Below are 20,773 nucleotides of genomic sequence, written 5' to 3' on the forward strand. Positions count from 1 at the left end.
GGAAGGGGATCTGAAGACAGGTCAGAAATGGCCTGGATGAGAATGCCGAGGCTTCTCTCCGAGAATCCAGCCTAAGTCTGTCAAGCTGGACTCCAGCCGCACGCCGCCCGAAGTCCCGGGCCCGGGAGGCAGCCCGCCGGCCCGCCCGCCCCGCGCGCCCCCGGGAGCTGTCCAGACGGCCCCGCCCGCGCCTACCTGGGCACTCACCCCGCTGCGCAGCCTCTCCACCTCCCACCCCGGCCGCGGGAGCACGGCTCGGGCCTGCCCCGCCGCCTCCCCGCCTCCGAGGAGCCCCGCGGGCGGCGCGCTCGCAGCCTCCTCCTTGCCGGCCAGACAGCGCCAGGCGCGCCGGGGGCGGCTCGGCCAGGCTCGGCGGGGCTCGGCGGGCTCGCCCCCGGCTAGGCGCCTGCAGGGGGCGCGGGGACTGCCCCGCCCCGCCGCCTTCCCTCTCCCTCCCGGCTCCCTGGATCCGCGCCGGGAGGAAATGATGTGTTGCTGCCTGGTTAATCACAGCTCCAGACACTCATTGGCCGAGCGCTCCGCAGCCACTTCCTTCTCCTCCTCCTCCCGCTCCTCCCGCTCCGGCTCCTGCTCTTTGCAGCCGCCGCCGCCGCCGCAGCCTCCCCCTCGGCGCTGGGGGAACTTTTCTACTCTCCAGTGACCGTCCTCCGCCCCCGCCCCCGCCGCCCCCCGGGCCAGCCCCAACCCGGCCCGCCCGCGGCCGTCTTTCCAGCCCGTGCCGCAGCGCCTCGGGAAGTTTATTCCGCCCGCCCTCCTCCCCTTCCTTCTCCGCCTCCTCTTCACCCCGCCTCCCCTCCCTCCTCCGGCTCTTTCCCCGGGGTGGCTGCCGCTGCCGCCGCCGCTGCCAGGCAGCTCCTCGGCCAGCCGCGCCGGCCCCAGGGCTGGAAAGCCCCCGGCGCCCCGCACCGGCTCGCCGCACCCGCCGCCACTGCCGCTCTGGGCCGGCCGCCGGCCCTCGGCCCCGCGGAGTTCCGGGCTCCCTCGCCGGCTGCACCGCCCCGCCCCGCGCCGCGCCGCGCCGACCTGCAGCGCCCGGCTGGCTCGCACTCCGCCTCCCCCGGCTCGGCCCCCCGCCGCCGCGGGACCAGAGGTTAGTGCAGGTCGCCGGCCGCGTCTGCCGGAACCGGGAGGACCGAGGGAAGAGGGAGCCTAGCGGGAGAAGGGGCAGGAATTGGGGGTGGGAGGGTGGGCGTCTGAGGTGCCTCCCCCTCGCTTTCATTCCTTTCTCCCCCAAGCCGATTCACTCTCGGTGGGGGAAGCCGCCGCGGAACAAAACTGTCTTGCTGTGGGCCTGAACTGCCGGTGGGATGTGGCAGAGGGCAGAGGCGCGGAGTGCGGTGGTCTCTGGTTTGCAGTGTGTGTGTGTGTGTGTGTGTGTGTGTGCGTGCGCGCGTGTGTGTGTGCGCGCGTGTGTGCATGTAGTGAACTCCTTCAGGGTGCGCGCCTCTGACTTGTAAATCGATCTGACCGCCTGGCCACGGGGCTCACCTTCCTAGCTGAGCTTGGTAGAGAGTAAAGGGATGGGCGAATCACCCCCACCCTCAAAATATCCGTCTCTTCCAAGAGGAATTTTCTGCTGGAAAGACAGCCAATAAACTCTGCTCAACGCCCTCCCTCCCTCCGTTCTTCCTAGCTGCAGTTTCAAAAAGCTTGAAAGCCAGGAATGTGGGATTCATCTTCCGATCCCCAGAAGGCAAATGTGGTTACAGATGTTGCACGGTACTTTGCCAAGTTTAAAACCCTTCCTTCACACGGTCACCAAAACAGCGAGGCTAGACCCTTGGGTGCGCTGGGGAGAGATGTGGGCCTCTGGGGCTGCCGGACTCCCTAACTTCCGTCGGGTTCTAGACTGCCTCAGCTCTGTCCAGTTTGTGCCAGATAAGTCTCCCACTCTCCCCAGACTCCCCTTCTTTTCCCCGGGAGTTTTGAACCCTCCTTGCATGGGAGATAAACTGTAGAAGAAGCTACTTAGGGAAGAAAACATTCCACTTAGTAGCAAAAGAAAAGTCTTGGTTAAAAAGTTGTGCTTAATGTGGCTTTGGGAGAGAGGTAGCAAAGTAATACAATGGGTTTGTAAATTTTATTGGGCTTTCTTTTTTTTTTTGAAGTGTGTGAGGTGGGAGTTCGATGATGATGAGAAAAGGGACTGATCTCATATGTACTTTGGTATATTTTTGAAAAGAGGCCCTGGCATTTAGACACGGACTTAACCCAGTGGTTTTAAAGAATCCTGTCCCACAGATGCAGACTGTTCTGACAGCCCAAGGAAAGGCGGTGGCAAAAAATAGACACCACCTCCCTTTTCCCCCCAAAAAATTCTTCCTGGAAAGGTGGTGGTAAGAAATTTCAAGAGCTGGGCTGATCCAAGTGGCGAGCCTTAAATGGAAACACTATAGTATGTCCTGGCACTTGTCTCTGGAGGTGGGTGGCTGGCAGGGGGCCCGGGCTTGGGCAGCCAGCAGACACTAGACTTGTGCTGACCTCAGACACTGGCCTCACCACCCAGTTTTACAGTATGCTTGAGTATGAATTATGGATCTTCACCATTTCACTGATGGGGACACAGGGGTTGGGAGGTTATCTTAGGCCTGGTCAGGACTTGGATCACCTGGCTTCTAAGACCAAGTCTCCTTTCTTGTGATTCAGTTGTTTTTGTTTTCTGTCCTGGGATTAAAAAAACAGAAGTCTTTTGAGGCTGAGATGTGTAGGCCTTAGACTGATTGCATTGTGTGTTGGATAATCACATTTCTACCGTCACCCCTTCTGGAAATACTCAAAGGTGGTGAATGATGTTGCAATAAATTCTGCATAGATGGCAAAAAAAAATCAAGGGCCGGGATGGGTTCATTCTCTCCTTTTCTAGAAGTATGGGTAAGTTTTACTTGAAATGGAGAGAGTGGTTTTAAATAAAACTTGATATAGGTAGTAGTTTTACAACTTTCGTACCTTGGAAGAGAGTGATCATTTGAATCCGAATAAGTTTCTTGTTACCTCTAAGTAATTTAAAAGGATACTAAGGATGCAGAGTAAAGATGGAGGAGTATGCCATATTCAGGAATGTGGCGAATTAATTTCAGAAGTGAGGAACTTAATTCCGTTAATAGTACTGTAATGTTTTGTTTCCAAAGTAGTGATTTACCAAATTTTGTGCATTTGTCAACAGAACGGATAATAGTGATTGAATCAGTAAATAGAGACTATGCCTCTATCTTACCCTAGATTGCACAGGACTAGTCCCGTGATGATCGTGATAGGCTTCTAGGTAAGGTTGGATTGAGTAGTCCAGCTTTCTGGGGGAGGGAGGGATGGGGTAGAAATGGATTTGAAAAATGATCCCGCTATTCAAGGTCATGAGGTGAAGATGGAATCAATGCGTAAATAGTGTACTTTAGGCAAACAGGAGCTGGGACTGGAACCTCTCCTCTGTGCTTGCTCTGCTGTTGGATCCCTGACTCTTGATTTATTTTTACATGTTAGAAATTAGGGAGAAGTAAACTACTGATGGTGGGACAATCCTCTGATATGTTTTGAGTGAATTTAATGACAGAGATGTTGATTTGGGGAGGAAGTGGACTGGATAAAACATGCCAGGCACTGTGCTCAGCTCTTTACACGCACTTTTTCATTATATTTTCACAACAACCATACGGTTTATTATCATTTCATTCCTTTACAATAAGAAATAGAGGCTTGCAAAATTAAGTTGCCCTAAGCTGTAGAGCTAGTCAGTGGTGGAGTGGGGGATTTGAACCAGGAGTTTGTGGGACTGTGGAACCCATGTTCTCGGCCATTCTTGCCAGTGTTTGCCACAAAGGTCATTCATTTGTACACTGTCGTCATGAGTTTACCATAGCTAAGTCTGTCTCAGTCTATTAATTAGTTAGTATTTGTCTTTAAAGCAACGATTCACCTTAAAAAAAAAAACCCTTAAAGACATCATCTTTTAAGAAGAAACAATATAACACTGCTGTATTTGGAAAGCCAACTCACTGGTTATGATTAGGAAATAATCCTAAAGATGCATTCATACTTTTTTTAAAAAAATTGTTTATTTATTTAGTTATTTTTGGCTGCGTTGGGTCTTTGTTGCTGCACGCGGGCTTTCTTTTTTCTAGTTGCGGCAAGCAGGGGCTACTCTTCCTTGCAGTGCGCAGGCCTCTCATTGCGGTGGCTTCTCTTGTTGCGGAGCGCGGGCTTCATTAGTTGTGGCGTGCGGGCTCAGTAGTTGTGGCTCGCGGGCTCTAGATTGCAGGCTCCGTAGTTGTGGTGCACGGGCTTAGTTGCTTCGCGGCACGTGGGATCTTCCCGGACCAGGGCTCGAACCCGTGTCTCCTTCATTAGCAGGTGGATTCTTAACCACTGCGCCACCAGGGAAGCCCAATGCATTCGTACTTAGATTGAAACCCAAGTTCAGGACAATGAATTCTGTGTGTGTGTGTGTGTGTGTGTTGCGGGGACCTGGGGATTGGGGTGGGGTGGGGGAGGTAGGTAGATGATACAGTATTGGGTGATATTCTGGTTTTTGGATTAAGTGATGTGTTCATGGGTGCTGATTTTATTTTTAGACTTTATAACCTACATACACGATGCATACTTTTTTATAAAAAGGTAAAGGAAATTAAACACATAACCATTAACATAATGATTACTTGGGGAGTATGTCAGTGCACTACGTAGACTTAGCTTGGTGCCTGTGTGAAGTAGGCACGCAAGAACTGTTGGCTGATTGACAAGACCCCAGGTGATAATTTTAAAGCAAGCTGATTGTTGTCATACCTGAATAAGATTGAGGTATGTCCCCCCGGCCCCCTACCCATTTTCTCCTGCTTCCACTCTCATTTCCAATATCGTGACTAGAATAATAGCATGGACTGTTGCGTGGTTTCTCCTGACTGCGGTTATGGGAGACATGGGCTGGGCTGAAGCTGGCACTTCTCAGCATCACCTTGTCTTATATATCTAGTGCTCAGGATGGGGCAAAGAATGCTGTCATGAAGTGTTGAAACGCTTTCGGTTTTACCCAGTGTAAGTGTGACCGTTCAGACTGGGAAGCCGCTATTTAAGTTAAAGCAGTGCCTGGCTAAAATGTTCACGGCATTAAACTGGCGAGGCTCTGAAATAAAACCATCAGAGATTTTAATTGGAGTCCACATAGTCTCCTGTTTTATTTTCCCAAGCAAATATTGGGCACTGTGGCTTTATTCCTGGAAATGAGGATTTGAATTGGGTTTCCTGGTACAAAATGCTTTCTTTGATCTCTTGGAGTGAAAACTTTGTGTTTCTTTCTGTGGCCAACTCCAGCTCTTAAAAGAACCAAATGGAATACTTACCTCTTCTTTTTTAATACTTGGCCATAGACTGCTCTTGCTTGCCATGCTAGTTTAAGAATCAGAAGTTCCAAACCAGGATTTGCCTATTGGGAAGGGCCTTCAAATTAAAGACCCCTTATGAAAGAGCTTCGTCAAGAGTTGGTGTGGTTGGCACATCACAGCCTTTGGTTCAGATTGAAGGTAGTTTTACTTGAACTTATGCTCTCAAAATTAATAGGAGACCCAGCAGCTTCCTTTTTGAAGTTGAAACAAATATTTCCCCCTACCCCCAGTATTCAAACCGGCTGCACAGTTGAATAATATTCTTGTGCTCTTGTATGTGTTTCTGGAAATCTGAGCTTGTTTATATGTCTAAAAGACTCTCCTGTGATCCAGGAGAGCTTTTTTCTCCAGAGCCACCGCCACTCAGTTGTTTGATTTTTGGGTTTCAGTCTTTGACCAACATTCCTCTTTGCCCATTGGAGTTGCTTCATTGTTTGCTCTGGGTATTTGACCTTTATTTCTGTGACTGGGAAAGTGACTTTACATTTTAGCCTTTCTAAATTTTGTGGAGGTTCATGCAGCAGGTGAAGTTTGTTTTTGGAGGATGGGCTAGGTCAGAGGGTCCGATTTAGCGCAGGTGCCCTGATGGATTTGCAGGAGTTCAGCTCTCTCATCATAAAGGCTAAACCTTGGCTGCCCTATCCCTCATTTCTCCCACTTTTGAGGACAGTCAAATCCTTCAGGGCTCAGAATGGTTGGTCATTGCAAGCAAGAATGCTTCCTGGATTTTGCCTTTTGACATTCTTTTAGGGTTTGGTCATCTTCACTACTCATTCTGGGACTTGATTGATCTCTTTGAGGGCAAGGACTTCAAGTTATTCATTCCTCAATTTTTAAAGTTCTACACAATTCATTTCTCTTCACCAATTTAAAACTTTTCAAATTCTCTCACTGGGCTCCTTGAGGGCAAGGACTGTGTCATATTCATCTTCTGTGTATCTCTTGCGCCTAATGTAATACCTGGCCCGGACCACACAGTCAGTAAATTGTTTTTTAATTGCTGAGAGAATGATTGGATGGTTGCACGTGAAAGGAGCAAAGGAAGCCAGTACTCTAGACGGTCAGGGAGGCGGTCGCGAGAGAAGATGATGCCAGACACAAGTCCTTAAGTGTGTTTGGGAACCAGGAACAAAAGACACTGTAGGTTGAAGGAACTGTTTTTTTTTTTTTTTTTTTTTTTAAGCGGTGCGCGGGCCTCTCACTGTTGTGGCCTCTCCCGTTGCGGAGCACAGGCTCCGGACGCGCAGGCTCAGCGGCCATGGCTCACGGGCGCAGCCGTTCCGCGGCATGTGGGATCTTCCCGGACCGGGGCACGAACCCGTGTCCCCTGCATCGGCAGGCGGACTCTCAACCACTGCGCCACCATGGAAGCCCCGAAGGAACTGTTTTTGATATTTCTTTATTATGCTTGCTATTTTAACTTAGTGAACTCAACAAACATCTATTGTATTCTCTTCGTATATGGTTCCTTTTTTTTGGTTGTTTTTAGAGTTCAGGATGACACCTCTTTTTTTGGGGAAAAATATCTCAACTAATTTTTCCTAGCCTGCAGAGCCAGGACTCCTGCAGTACCATGTGTGTGGCTGGGACTCAAACACTGGTGAATTGACTCCTCGACACTAACTTTCTCCCGTTGCATATGTTCTCAAACAGTTGACCCTGAAAATAGTGTGGTAGACAGTGCTGATGTGAGAGGTGGATGACCTCTTGGGAAAATGGACAGAATCCAAAGTAAAGTCCTCTTTCGGTAGGTTTTTAAGGGCTGATTTGAGTGGGTGTCCCACGTAGATCTTTTCCACTCGAACGCGTGACAGCTGGGTGCCTTGCTCATCTATGAAAGCCGGATGGGCCTTTGTGGCCACCATGCAGCATGGATGCCATTGAAAATAAGATTGCTCTAGTTTTTGTTTCTTTTTTAGGCATTTATGGAAGAATTATTGACTGAACTAAAAAATAACCTTGAGTTTGAAGAGAAATGTGCAGAGGGGATAAAGGAAGGTAGGGGTAATCTCGGACAAAGCTAGATATTAGATGTGGGATGATACTTGGAGTTTGGAGAGCAGGTACTGAGAAAAATGTGCCATAAAAAGAACTTGAGAAAAAGCATTTCTGGTCTAGAGGGGATAGGTTGAGGAGCTATTTTAAACCAAGTTCTGAATCTTCACTTTTGCTATGATTGATAAGTGGTGTTACACTCTGGGTGAAAATCCAGTGTGCTTGTTCACTCTCCTTAAGTGATAGTTCAGTGCTTATAAGCAAATAACCACCAAGAGAGCCAGTGCTTTTGGACTTGTAACTTGATGTCAGGGACTGACAAGAGAGAGAAATATATGGAGGGACAACCAGTAGCAAGAAAAAGTGTAGGTGGTTTTCTAGAGTGACTCTCACCTTCCTCTATGGGAATAGGAAAGTGGTAAGAGAAAAGTGTGCCAAATGATATATATATATATATATATATATATATATATATATTTTTTTTTTTTTTTTTTTTTTGCGGTGTGCGGGCCTCTCACTGCTGGGGCCTCTCCCGTTGCGGAGCACAGGCTCCGGACGCGCAGGCTCAGCGGCCATGGCTCACGGGCCCAGCCGCTCTGCGGCATGTGGGATCTTCCCGGACCGGAGCACGAACCCGTGTCCCCTGCATCGGCAGGCGGACTCTCAACCACTGCGCCACCAGGGAAGCCCCAAATGATATTTTTTATAGGCTTTTTTGAGCTTGAAGAACTGAACTATTGTGCACAACAGGTGGCAAGAACAAACATTCTCCTATTTTATGAGTGTGGCATAGTAAAAAATGGAAAATCTTAGTCCCCAGAGATTATATAAACGCAAACGTTCTATTTGAGTATTTTAAAAACATTTTTGACTCTCAGCAGTTGAGTTTACATCATGACTGAATGCACATACACACATACGCATGCATATTAAAGATAAAGCTGAATTACACATTTTACAAAACACTATTGCAATGCTTTCTAATTTCTGTTCAATTTTTGTTACAGAAAATTCTGGTCTCTATCTACCAAATCGATTTCACAACTTGCTAATGGGTTCTAAGCAGCTGTTTAGAAAAACCTATTCTAGGTATTGTGAAAATCAGCCTTAATTTGTTTATTCTAATCTGGGTGAGAATTCTGTTTTTCTTCTTGTATGAGTCTCAGTCACTTTGCAGATGGTCCATACCCCTCTGCTGCTCCCCCATCATCCCCCCAATCCTGGTATTCTTCTCTCTGTGTAGGGGTCTTTGCTTGTTTCTCCAAATCAGATTAAAGTGACCAGTATGTGTTTGGGACCAGCTTCAAGCGTGCATCATTATCTTGATCCCAATCAGCATCGAAGGTGGGACTAATTAATTTAAACTGGTGGCAGGAGCCACTTAGCTCCCTGTTTATTTAGATTATGTTTGAATGGGAGGGTGACTTTTCACATAATATGGGGACAGCAGGAGTGCCTGTGCAGGTCACGTGCCCCAAAAGGACGAGAGAGAGGTGGGGAAGATACCCCTGTACATTTATTGTTCAGAAACGCAACACGTGGTTAGTAGAGTACAGCTCTTTGCATTCAACGATGTAAGTAAGAGCACAGTCCCATGGCGGCGACCATCACTGTTGTCATTGTCCTTATCATTAACATTTCCCTGCCTTGCTGCTGCTTCTGCTTCATCTTTTCCCCCTCTTTGTCCTTCATTTATTAAGCATTTGTCAGGTTCAGTAAAACCAAGTTGATCTTAGGGTGCACTTGAGTAAGGGTTTGAAGAATCACACATGTAACTATAAAGGGCAGAACTCTGAGTATCCTGGTCACAAGATACAGAGGGATAAGGATCAGCCAACACCTTTGAGGAAGTAGCTGTTTGGCTGGCCTTGGAAAGAGGTACCGTTTTGATGTTATCATTTGGAGAGGTATCTATCTGTGTGTAGGCTGTGGAATAGGCAACATTCCAAAACCAGGGAATGGGGCAAGTAAATACAAGATAGTTGGCTTTTGTTTGAGTCAAGTTGTAAAAAATAGAGTTGTACATATATTTTTAAAAATAAATTTATTTATTTTATTTTTGGCTGTGTTGGGTCTTTGTTGCTGAGCACAGGTTTTCTCTAGTTGTGGTGAGCGGGGGGCTACTCTTCGTTGTGGTGCGTGGGCTTTTCATTGCGGTGGCTTCTCTTGTTGCGGAGCACGGGCTCTAGGTGCACAGGCTTCAGGAGTTGTGGCACGCAGGCTCAGTAGTTGTGGCTCCTGCTTTAGAGCACAGGCTCAGTAGTTGTGGTGCACGGGCTTAGTTGCTCCACAGCATGTGGGATCTTCCTGGACCAGGGCTTGAACCTGTGTCCCCTGCATTGGCAGGCGGACTCCTAACCACTGTGCCACCAGGGAAGTCCCAGAGTTGTACATATTTTTAATCACTAGAATCAGACTCAGTGCCTTGAGGTGTAGCTTCTTGGAGAGGCATTAAGACCTGAGACATCTCAAAGGAACAGCAGACTCATGTCTCTGAGTTTGCACTAATTTCCAGGCCAAAGTGTCCTGAGTAGAATGGCCAGTGCTGTTTAAATGGTTATATTGCATACCCTCTCTCACTTTTATTTATTTTTATTTTTTGCCAAGCATATATGGTAATTCCTGGAAGTTATAAAAGTTCAAAGCTCTTTGTGATGCGACTGGCGTACCTTAAGGTGAGAGCACTTTAGAAGAAAACTTGGAAAGGGAGATTCAGAGCCAAATTATGGTTTACTTTGAATGTCAGACTAGAGGTTTTAGACTTGATTTTTAAAGAGCAGCAATAAGATAATAATACCTGTGAAGGAGGACCTGATCAGGCCCCTACTTGCATTCTCTCATTTAAGGCTCATACAACTCTGTGAGATACTTCATCTTATTATCCCCATTCTACAACAGGAGAGACTGAGACTCAGAGGGGTGATGGAGGATGTCTAAGGTCCCACGCCTGAGCTTTAACCCAGGCTTTATACATCCCGAAGTCACCATGCTTTATAGCAGAGGTTGAAAACTAGATGGCCCGTGGGCTGAATACACCTCAGAGTTGTGTCCTGTTTGATACTGCATTCAAAACATTTTTTAAAATGGTTGCCAACATTTAAATATGGGGAAATTTCCCACAAAAAGTCCAAATTTCCACCTACTCCTGTAACCTTGAAAGCTCTGGCAGGAGCAGGCCCCATACTCCTGCAGGAAACCTGTGGTTGTGATTGTGTCTGTCTGAGGGGACGTGTGTGCTGTGGTTACGGCAGTCCTGGCTCATCCTGTTCTCCTCCGGGTGCTGAGGCCCAGCATCAGTTGCTGTTTATTCTTTAGTTCCTTAGACTCCTAGTCTGCCTCACCACTGGATGCTAACTGCATTGTCCCTATAGGCATATGAGTGTGAGACCCCTGTTACATAGCCTTCCGTTGGCAGTTGATGGTTAGTTTAGTGGTGAAGGTAGATGGCCAGCACCTAAGAGGAAATGAAAGTAGGTAGAATTAGGGTTTGGGGCTGGAGAAGCTGTAGAGTGAATGAATCATTTTTTGTGAAGAGAGGGAGGGATGGGTGGTGGACAAACGTTATCTGACTTTTGGAACCTGGGTGACTAGGAGAATGGTGTTGATCTTAAAAGAAAGCAGAAGGGTGGTAAGAGGGGCTGGTTTGAGATAGGGCATGGCACTAGCATTGAGGTTCTGGTGGGACACAGACATAGAAGAGGGCTTACCTGAGTCTAGTGAGTTGACTGGAACCCTGTCGAATATGATACTGGAACCCTGGAGATAAGGGCTTGGAGCTGTGGAAGAGGATGGAAATGCCTTTTGGAAATGGGAAGAAGTGGGCTAAGGTCTGAATGATAAAATGAACCAGGTACAAACAGTTCAAAGTCTCTTATTGACTTTTTTGGGGTCAAGTTCCCTGTCTTGCAAATAAACCAAATGTTTATCCTGACAAAGGGGTACAATAACAATCTTCAACTTTTAAGCCTGGGAACTAATGAACATCTGCTCATAGAATCAAAGGCAGGTATGCTTTTTGATGAGTGACACCTGTAACTTACGTTTATGCCTATTTTGCTAAGCCTTATTTAGGTGAAAAGGATTCAAGCAATGACTTTTTCTTTTCTTCTTTTTTTTTTTTTTTTTTGGTACACAGGTGATAGAAAATGTTCCTGAGATGGGGGGAAAATGTCAGAGAATGGTTCAGTTTAGAATGGAATGTCGTTTTCAAATTCAGATGAGGTTTTTTTTGTTTTTTGTTTTTCCTTCTCTTGGCTTGTTTGTTTAGGATCCCCTCCAACTCATTGTTACTTAATCAGTTTAGGTCCACCTCAGCTACTCTCCTTCTCCCCTGGTTCCCTTTTAATCCCTAAGGGTCTTATTGTTTTAGGACATTCTAAGCACTGGTGGAGTGAATCTTTTTCAGATGTGGATATTGAACATGGAAATCTTCCAGGAGGACGTTTCTTTTGTTCTCATAAAGACTTTTATCTTGGACATTTCAGTCTCCTTTTTGGGCCATCTTACTCTTAAAAATTTTTTTTTTTCAAATTGGTGTTTTTATTTCTAATACACACATAGCTTTATTTCATTACATATATATGTTAATATGGGTTCTTATAAGTTTTTTCTTAAAAATCATATATGTATATATATATATATTTTTTGCGGTACGTGGGCCTCTCACTGTTGTGGCCTCTCCCGTTGCGGAGCACAGGCTCCTGACGCGCAGGCTCAGTGGCCATGGCTCACGGGCCTAGCCGCTCCGTGGCATGTGAGATCTTCCCGGGCCGGGGCATGAACCAGTGTCCCCTGCATCGGCAGGTGGACTCTCAACCACTGCGCCACCAGGGAAGCCCCATATATTTTTATTCATTAAAATATTTTCTGTTCTAGAAACGAAATTTATGTTATGTTACGTGTGCTCAAGGCAAGACTTGAAGTATAGGAAGGGTATATAGTGAAAGGTAACTTTTGTCCTCCAGCCTTCTACTTTTACCTTCCTGGAGAAAAACCAGGATTAAAACTAATTGTGTATCCTTCCAGTGATAACTTTTACATTTACAAACACATACTAATGTGTTTTTCCTATACATTGTATCATAATGTGCACATTTCAATTCTATACCTGACTTTTAAAATTTAATTTATTTTGGAAATGTTTTGCTATCACTACCGTGGAGTTTCCTCATTCTTCTGAAAGGTATTTCGTTGTGTGGATGTATCATAATGTATTCAGCCAGTCTTTCGCTTGTTATTTTAGGTAACATTATGTGTTACAATGTTGCAGTGACTATCTTTACATTTACTACTATATCTACATATTGATTTAGATATAGAGTATATGTAGATGCATCTGTCTTTCTGTCTATCTCCTGTATATCTGGGGGTAAATATCTAGGATTGGAATTGATGAATTAAAGGGTATTTACATTTGAAATTACTGTATAGGTTGTATCATGAATTGGATATTGGGTTGTGTCAGTGAAGCAAAATGGCATGGTGGAAATGAGGAAGTAACCCATAAGCCTCAAGCACTAGTCTGTCCTCTGGTGTAAACCAATTTTGTGGCCCAAGAAAGTCACTTCATCAACCTTTTTCTTTGTGGTACTTTTCTTTCCTCATCTGTGAAGAAGGGCATAGACTCAGCTCTTTCTAAAGTTTGATAATTTGTTGATTCTTTCAGTCTTCCTCCGTTTTGGTCCTTCCAGTAAGTGGAGCTTGGTGATTTTTTTTTTTTCCTATGCAAGTTTGAGTCTATGAAGAACCCTGGGCTTTGGGAGCCTTGCTAACCACAGCTTTACTTTGATTGTTTTAAAGCACTGGGTCTGGTTTGTGCTTTATGTTAAAAGCAGAGCTTATATGGTTGGTTGTCTCTCTCTTTTTCTTTCTTTTCTTTTTTTAAAATACGGTGAGTGGTAAGTAGGCATTAGTGACCAAGAAACCCATATAGTCAGCTTTCTATTATTGATCAGGAATAGAGGCAATGGATTTTTAGACTTAGGGAAAAATATTTTATTTTTGTAATAGGTTTCTTAAAAAAGCAATAGGCCTATAATAGACAGTCTTTAAGAAACAGCAACATTTTATTTATGACTTTGGAACAGACCAGAGCAGACTGCTTTAGCTCTTTCAAAGTATTTTATAATATGAAGAAGGTAAAATAGAGGATTATTTAATATTTTGAGGTACTTAACTGGTATAGATTAATAAGATGATTGGATTTCCTGGTGGTTACCAAATTAGATGTATTTAAAAATTCAAAACCAAGTAAATAAAATGTAATATAAAATTCATGTTTATTCCCTGTACTGCATTTTTTCTTTGGAATTGGTTCCCCTAAAATTAAGCAACATGCTTGGATTTTTTTCATTTGAAAGACTTGGAAATTTTGGGCTGCTAATATAAATGTAATTTTTCTGGAAAAGATTTTGAGCCCTTGGTTACTCATCAAAAAAAAAAAAATCACTACAGCTCTTTAAGTGTACAAATTTATTCAAGTCTCTGTAGAGTAGCGAAAAAGAAAAAAATGGAAATGACTTAAATGTTCTACAATAACCTGTAAAGGTTAAGTATGTATACACAAAGACTGTGTGTGTGTGTGTGTGTGTGTGTATGTATGTATACTGTTAGTATATCTGTGGGGTAAATATTAAGAACAGGGACTATGTCTATCTATTACTCCCTGTGTGTGTACCCTGTCCCTAGTTTACTGCCTTATCCATTGTAGGCACAAAGAAAATTTTGGAATGAATAGAATGACCATGGAGGTTATAAAACAACATTAAGTAGAAAAAGCAGGACACTAAAACAGTATAATTCCATATACATAAATTATGTACAATTCCATAAACATAAACCATAGTACAATTCAGGTTTGTAGTTATATACTATATGGATATAGAGAAAAAAGGACTAGTAGGAAATAAACTGGAATGTTAATAGTTATTATTTCTGGGCTGTGCGGGTCATGCATAATTTTGAAGAGAAAATCTTTAAATACAAAGAGGTGAAGTAAATATTGGAAGATTTTTGTCACCTTGATAATATATTTTACCCTTTCAGCATTAAAGGTGGTCACCTTACCTAAAATGATGTATTACAATACTGTGGCCTTTTCTCCTCTTGAGTAAAATGTACTTTATCTCAGTAGTGTGACAGGTTTTATATCTACTTTAGAATTAAATTATGTTCTGAGAGTTGGACTTTTAAGAAACTGGTTTTAATTTCACATCAGTTGAAGGTAAAGGGCAGTGAAAGTATATTAGATCTGGTACCAGTGTCTAATTATAATTATTGACACATTTTCAAATGCTCTCTTTCTTAAGTGTGATACATTGCCCGTGATTTTGACAGCTGTGACTACATTAAACCTGCTCGAGTACTCTTTTCACGAAGGTTTGTTTAAACTTAGAATTGTCAGAAGGATTCTCTGTAAAGTAGATGAATGCAGATTTAGAGGTCAACGGTGTTGCATTTTCCACTGTGCCTGGTGATCTTAGTCTGTTAAATGTCGATCAGAAGATTATCTGGGTTTCGTTTTCACTTTGAGAAAATTGGGAATTTTATTGTTTTGTGTCCTGTCAAAAAATAGGCGATGATAGTCCTTTGTGGTTTGACTCTGTGCAATGATAGCATAAAAATTCTGCTTGTTTCTCTCGCTGGAGATCCTCAACCACAAAACTCCAAAGCTGAAAGTTGGATTCTGTGTAATAACCTCATTTTCTAAACGTCTTCCCTAGACCAAGTTCATGCATTTCTTTTGTGTAGCCACTCCTTCCTTCTGTATAGATTTGTTGACTAGCTACCGTGTGCCAGGCCCTGGGAATATAAAGACAGAAAGGCTGTGAGAGAGCTCAGTTTGGGAGAGACAGAAAAATAGTCAAGCTACACCAGAGTGAAGCACCAGAATGGAGCTGTAAACACAAAGTTGGAATGTGCAGTTCTGTTTGAGAGGGCAGCAAGGTTGTCATCTCAGGATAACGATGTTCTCAAGCATCTTGAGGGATGAGTAGGAAGGCATCGGGTGGGAAAAGGGCCTTCGAGGCACAGAGGCTTGTAGGAAAGGTAGAATCCTTTAGAATTGAGTGTGACCAGAGCCATGCTACTTAAATGTGGTCCTTGGATCAGCAGTAATGGCATCATTTGGGAGTTAGCCTCACTAGAAATGCAGAGTCTCAGGCCCCCCCCAGTGCTGCTGAATCAGAATCAGCACTGCAACACTATCTCCAAGTGATTTGAGTGCTTCTAAAAATTTGAAAAACATTAGAACACAGGAAGGAAAAAGATGGGAGAGCTGGGAAAGTAGACCACTGCCAAGGAGTTTGGCCTTTTTTTTTTTTTAAGCATGAACTTGATAATGAGGAAGTGACATTATCAGATTCACTTTTTCCCAGAATTGCCTGGAAGTTCAAGTGAGGCAACATTTAACAAAAAGTTTCTTGAAACCTCAATCATATAGTGCTCCACAAAAAAGGTCCTCATATGAGCTTGAGAAATGCAGGATATGTCCTTCTCTCAGACACTGTAAATGACCAGAGTGCACTGGAAGTTCCGAGAAGCTGGCGTTGAGGAAAACCATTAATTTAATCATCTATCCTGGGATATCCCTGGGGTCTTTCAAGTTTATTCCACAGTGGAACCCTTTATAGCCACACAGCTGTTCACACCCCAGGGAGAGTGGATGGTATTTTGCTGAGCATGTTTTGGGAAACGCTAGCACTCATTCCCAAACTTCAGAGGCTGCTTCATCTGAGCAGCGTGACCAGCTATCCTAGTTTGCCTGGGACAGAGAGCTATCCTAGGATTTTCAGTGCTGGAATCCTGGGCAAACAAGGGTGCCCTTGGGCACCCTTCCTATTTGTTCACCATACCCTTGCCTAATTACTTCATTTTTCTTTAAATGGGCACAGCCTTTTTCCGTAAATATCTGTTTCAGGCTCATTCTAATGGAGTCATTCCCAAATTCGTCGGCACATTGGAAGCATGTGGGAATTTCCAAACCTGATGCCCATCCCCCTGCCCAGGGGGATTTAATTGGTCTGGGATGTATTTTTAAAGGTCCCCAGGTTATTCCAATGTGCATGAAAGTCTGTTCAAAGCAACTATCCTTGTGGAAATGTGGTCTCGATGTGCACCTTAAGAATTTATTTTAATATGTAATAGGAAAAACATTAACCATTGGAAAGAAAAATAAATTAAGAACCATGGAGCATCATGCTGGGGGACCACCAGTAGAACATGTCCCACACTTCGGGGACACTCATGTGGAGGCAGGGGAACAGCAGTCTGGTCAAGAAACAGTGACAAATGTGGCTGGAGAGGACAGTAGAGATTTCAGGGCTGTTGAGGGAGTTGAGCTGACTGATCTGCTCTTTGTGGTGAGGTAGAAGGAGGAGAATCTCAGGTTGCAGCGGGGGTGGGCAGCGATCACAGAACAGAATAGGGAGGCGCAGGGGATGCTGTAAGGGGACAGGCTCAATTTGACAAGTCCTGCTTGAGCGGCTCTGGGACATCCAGGGGGAGCTGTCAGAAGAAAAGTGGTAATAGCTCAGGAGAAAGGGCTGGGCTGGAGACCACTGAGAGCTTCTCCAGGTCTGGGCATGAAGTTCAAGGTGGGGATCAACCTACCTGGGGAGAAAGGCTGAGAGGGTGATCTGCCCCCGGGTCCACGGGGTGAGTGCAGGGAGAAGGGCCGCGTCTGGGAATTGGGGGAGCGGGAGGGACGTCAAGGGGAGTGTCTTCTTCATCCATCTGGAGGAACGGGAGGTTCTGTTCTCCCAGGGAGTCTTGTGACCCAAACGGATAAGGGTTCTCCAGGGCAGTTTGTTTTGGTAATTTAGGGTGGCATTAGTCCTGTTTGTGTAAGTTTAGCACGAGGGAAGAAATGAGATTAGAGTGGGTTGAGAGGGAGGAGACTTGCTAGAGCAAATGACTCTGGAAGTTCTAACTGCAGAAAAAGCCTGGCATAGCATGGGGCCTTAGGGAGTAAATCAGGGTTTGTTTGGGGAGTAGTCATCTTTGTGGTTACTCATGGACGTGACTTCAACAAGGAATAACGATTACAAGGAATATTCAGATATTCACAGGAAAATTGCCGGAACTCTCTGGAGCCCCATGAAACTGCTTTACTTTCAAGTCATAGCCGTAAACCTTTTCTCCCCTCCTTTTCTTACTATTCCCTGGACACAACAATATCAAGTTCTGAATTTATATGTTTATAAATGTTGCTAACTTGTTTTTATGGGTGATGATAAGACAGCATATGATCAAGTATTCAACCTTTGTTCCTACGTAGCTCACATTTGTGGAGGGCTTTGCAGTTTACCAAAACACCACCACATCTTATGTGAGCCTCTAAATAACCTTTGCACAGAAGGCAGGGCCAAGATTAGTATTTTTCCATTTTACAGGAAAAAAAAGAGAGAAAACCCTGAAGTTTAAATGTATTGAAGAGGACTTGCCCAAGATTAAAGACTTGGTGATGGATCAGTCAGTGATGGATGCTGTATGGAATCCTGGTCTCCTGGTGCAATACTTCTTCCATTATATTTGGAGAGGGATGGGAGTGGAGAGTGTGTCCTCTTTTTTTTTTTTTTTTTCCAACTAGTTTGTAAATTCCTTGAGGACAGAGACCTTATGTTCACTGTTGAGTTGTTTACTGACTCTTCCACTCACTGCTTTGTAGGGACCTTGGGAGGTGGTGGTGGACACGAGCACCCATTGGTCCAAGCGTCCACTCTCAAGGGCCTTCACATTGGTCTTGACATTACTTTTGAATGATAGAGCCCCAGAAATATACCAACAGGATTGAAAGGAGGCATCCTGGATCATACAACTTTGGACTTGTGTCTCATTACTGGACCGTGTAATTATCTTGAGACCAGCCCAGTAATATTGCCTGGCATGTTTTGTAAATATTTAAAACATACACAGTTTTTGTCACTCTGTCTTGACATTTCTTTACATAATACCAGAAGTCATCGCAGTGGAAGAGGCCCAAACCTCTGTGGACTTCAGAGGGGCCCTCCTTTATGTATGAGATGCTCTGATGAGCTGAGTGGAGGGACGTGGGGATGAATCAGCTCCTCTCACAAAGCTCACAGCTTTGTTGAAAGCTGATCTTGTTTGGTAGCCCTTACAGGGCACACAGTGGGCCCTCAATAAATACTTGTTATTTTGAATCAAGGGAGCTGTTATTTTGTGTTACGCATTCTCTACTGTATCACAATGGACCACTGTCAATTTTTTTTTTTTTTTATGATCTTTTCCATGAATCATTAAAGATCCGGTGTTAGGATTTGGGGAAGGGGAATGATGAAAGAGAGTAAAGAAATAGAATCAGCAAGCTTTAGGACAAGAGAGGAGAGGCTTCGAGTGAGTGGTGAAAGTTGAAAGCAGGAAGGAGTCGCTCAGGGGCAACTGGACAGATGTGGAGGCTCTTTTGAAAGAGCACACCCAGGGGAGATGAGGACGAGACAGGAGTCATTCGAATCTGATGATGTCCTAGAGGGGAAAACCGAAGGCCTTTTCAACCTTAATTGTAGCCACAGGACAAAAGCATATTAGAGCACTTTTTTTTTCTACCTCTTCTAAGGGCTAGTAGTGGATAATCTCTTTTGTAGAGTCATGTCTAAAAACCTGCTCTCCGGATTACATTAAAGTTTATTATTTTTTAGGGTGTTGTGGGTTGAGGAAGAAGCATAAAAATTTGACTCCCTTTCTTGTATTTACACTACAATTTCAAGCTACTGGTTTATTATGAAGTAAGGAACTTTTTAGTCATTGAGCAGATTTCAGCGGATGAGTTAATGTTTGGTCATCGGAAAATGTATCATTAGAGCTTGTTTCTCTTGAGAGGAGAAAAAGGCAAAATATGAGTCAGATGCAGCATCAAGTCATTTCCCTCCTCTTAATTAAGCCACCCTCCTGCCGAAGGACCATCACCCCGCAAGGGTAATTCAGACGGTAACAACCGCGGGCCTTTGTAGTGGACTTTACAGTTTATAAAGCACAGTTTTGCTCTGACTCCTGTATATAAAGTTGGCATTTCTGATGAGGGAGGCTCAAGTGAGTTGTTTTTCTAGGGAAGATGCTTTAATCAATTTATACTTAAAAGTGCCATCTGCAAGTCTGAATGAGATGTTTTGTTTGGTGAGGGGTCCACCAGTTGTTCATTGGCATTTATGAAAAATGTTAAAAGGTAGTAAACTAACCCGTGACATTGGGAGAGTGTAACGTTTGTTTTACAGATAAACACTCTGCTGTGTGTTCTGTGTTTGCCTATTCTATTCATTCTCTTCCTGTCTCTTTGATCTTGACTCTGTAGTGATTTCTATGTTGTGTTCCATTTTGCTGGTGACTGAGATAATCACCAAAACTTTGTGCAGATTTCTAACTAACTAGAAATATGTCTATGGGAGACGAATGTGAAATGTTGGGAATAAAAAGTGCTTCCATCTTCTTTCATTTTCTTCAAACTCTTTTATGGTCTATTTGATTCATGTTTTTATCTGTTCTTTTTTTTTTTTGGAATACTGACTGTGTGTTAGGTCTTGTGCTGATGACACAGGGACCAAAGGTGCTATTCCTGGACTCGAGAGAATTCACAGCTTAGTAAGGGAGACACATGAATCAGCGGTTCAAGTACAGCTTGGCAAGTGCTGTCTATCACAGAGGTGGGCAGAAGATCCAGCAGTGAGTCCAGAGGAGTGACACCTAACCCGCTTTGAGGGGAAGGGTGTAGGGAAGGTTCTGACTCAAGGAGGTTATTAAGTGCACATTTTAAGAATAAGTGCAACTAAGCCCGGCAATGTAGAGGCAGAATATTCTAGTGTAGGGGACATTCAGTCTAAAGGTAGAAGGCAAAAGGAGAGTGTGGTGCATGCTGGGAGTGGCAGGTAGTTTAGTTTAACCATAGCTTAGGGTACATGTGGGAATTGATATGACATAAAGCTGGAGAGGTGGGTGAAGACTACATCGTGAGGACTCCTTATTCTGTGCTGAACAATTCAGATCCTACTCCCAAACTATGCCAAGTATTAGGGAATTTTAGGGAGGAAAGGATCTGGTTAGGTTTGGATTTTGGAGCAATCACTGGTAGCAGTTTTTGAGGATGATCTTGAAAAATGTTATCTATCTGTGCTCTGGACTGAATTACGTGCGTTTCCCCCAAATTCATATGTTGAAGCTCCAGCTCCCAATGTGATAGTATTTGAAGATGGGGTCTTTGGGAGATAAGTAGGGTTAGGTAAGATTATGAGGGTGGGGCCTTCCTGATGGGATTAGTGCCCTTATAAGAAGGCACACCAGAGAGCTTGCTGTCTCTTTGCCACATGAGGACACAGCAAGAAGGCAACCATCTGCAAGCCAGAAAGAGAGTCCTCCTCAGGAACTGAATTGGCCAG

At 44.4% G+C, this 20,773-nt stretch overlaps 1 protein-coding gene across 3 annotated transcripts in view; it reads left to right on the forward strand.

The window, feature by feature from the left end:
- The first annotated feature begins 705 nt into the window (after positions 1-705).
- ACVR1 (activin A receptor type 1) overlaps positions 706-20,773 on the forward strand; it is a 126,463-nt gene continuing 106,395 nt past the window's right edge. For all 3 annotated transcript variants that reach the window (XM_022569771.2, XM_022569770.2, XM_089916806.1), the window contains exon 1: positions 706-1,111. The gene's annotated coding sequence lies outside the window, so the exon portion shown is untranslated. The remainder of the gene's footprint in view (positions 1,112-20,773) is intronic.

This window comes from Delphinapterus leucas, chromosome 8, assembly GCF_059928025.1.
Source record: "Delphinapterus leucas isolate spDelLeu-1000000601 "Yukka" chromosome 8, BTC_Dleu_Yukka2, whole genome shotgun sequence".
Lineage (NCBI taxonomy): Eukaryota > Metazoa > Chordata > Mammalia > Artiodactyla > Monodontidae > Delphinapterus > Delphinapterus leucas.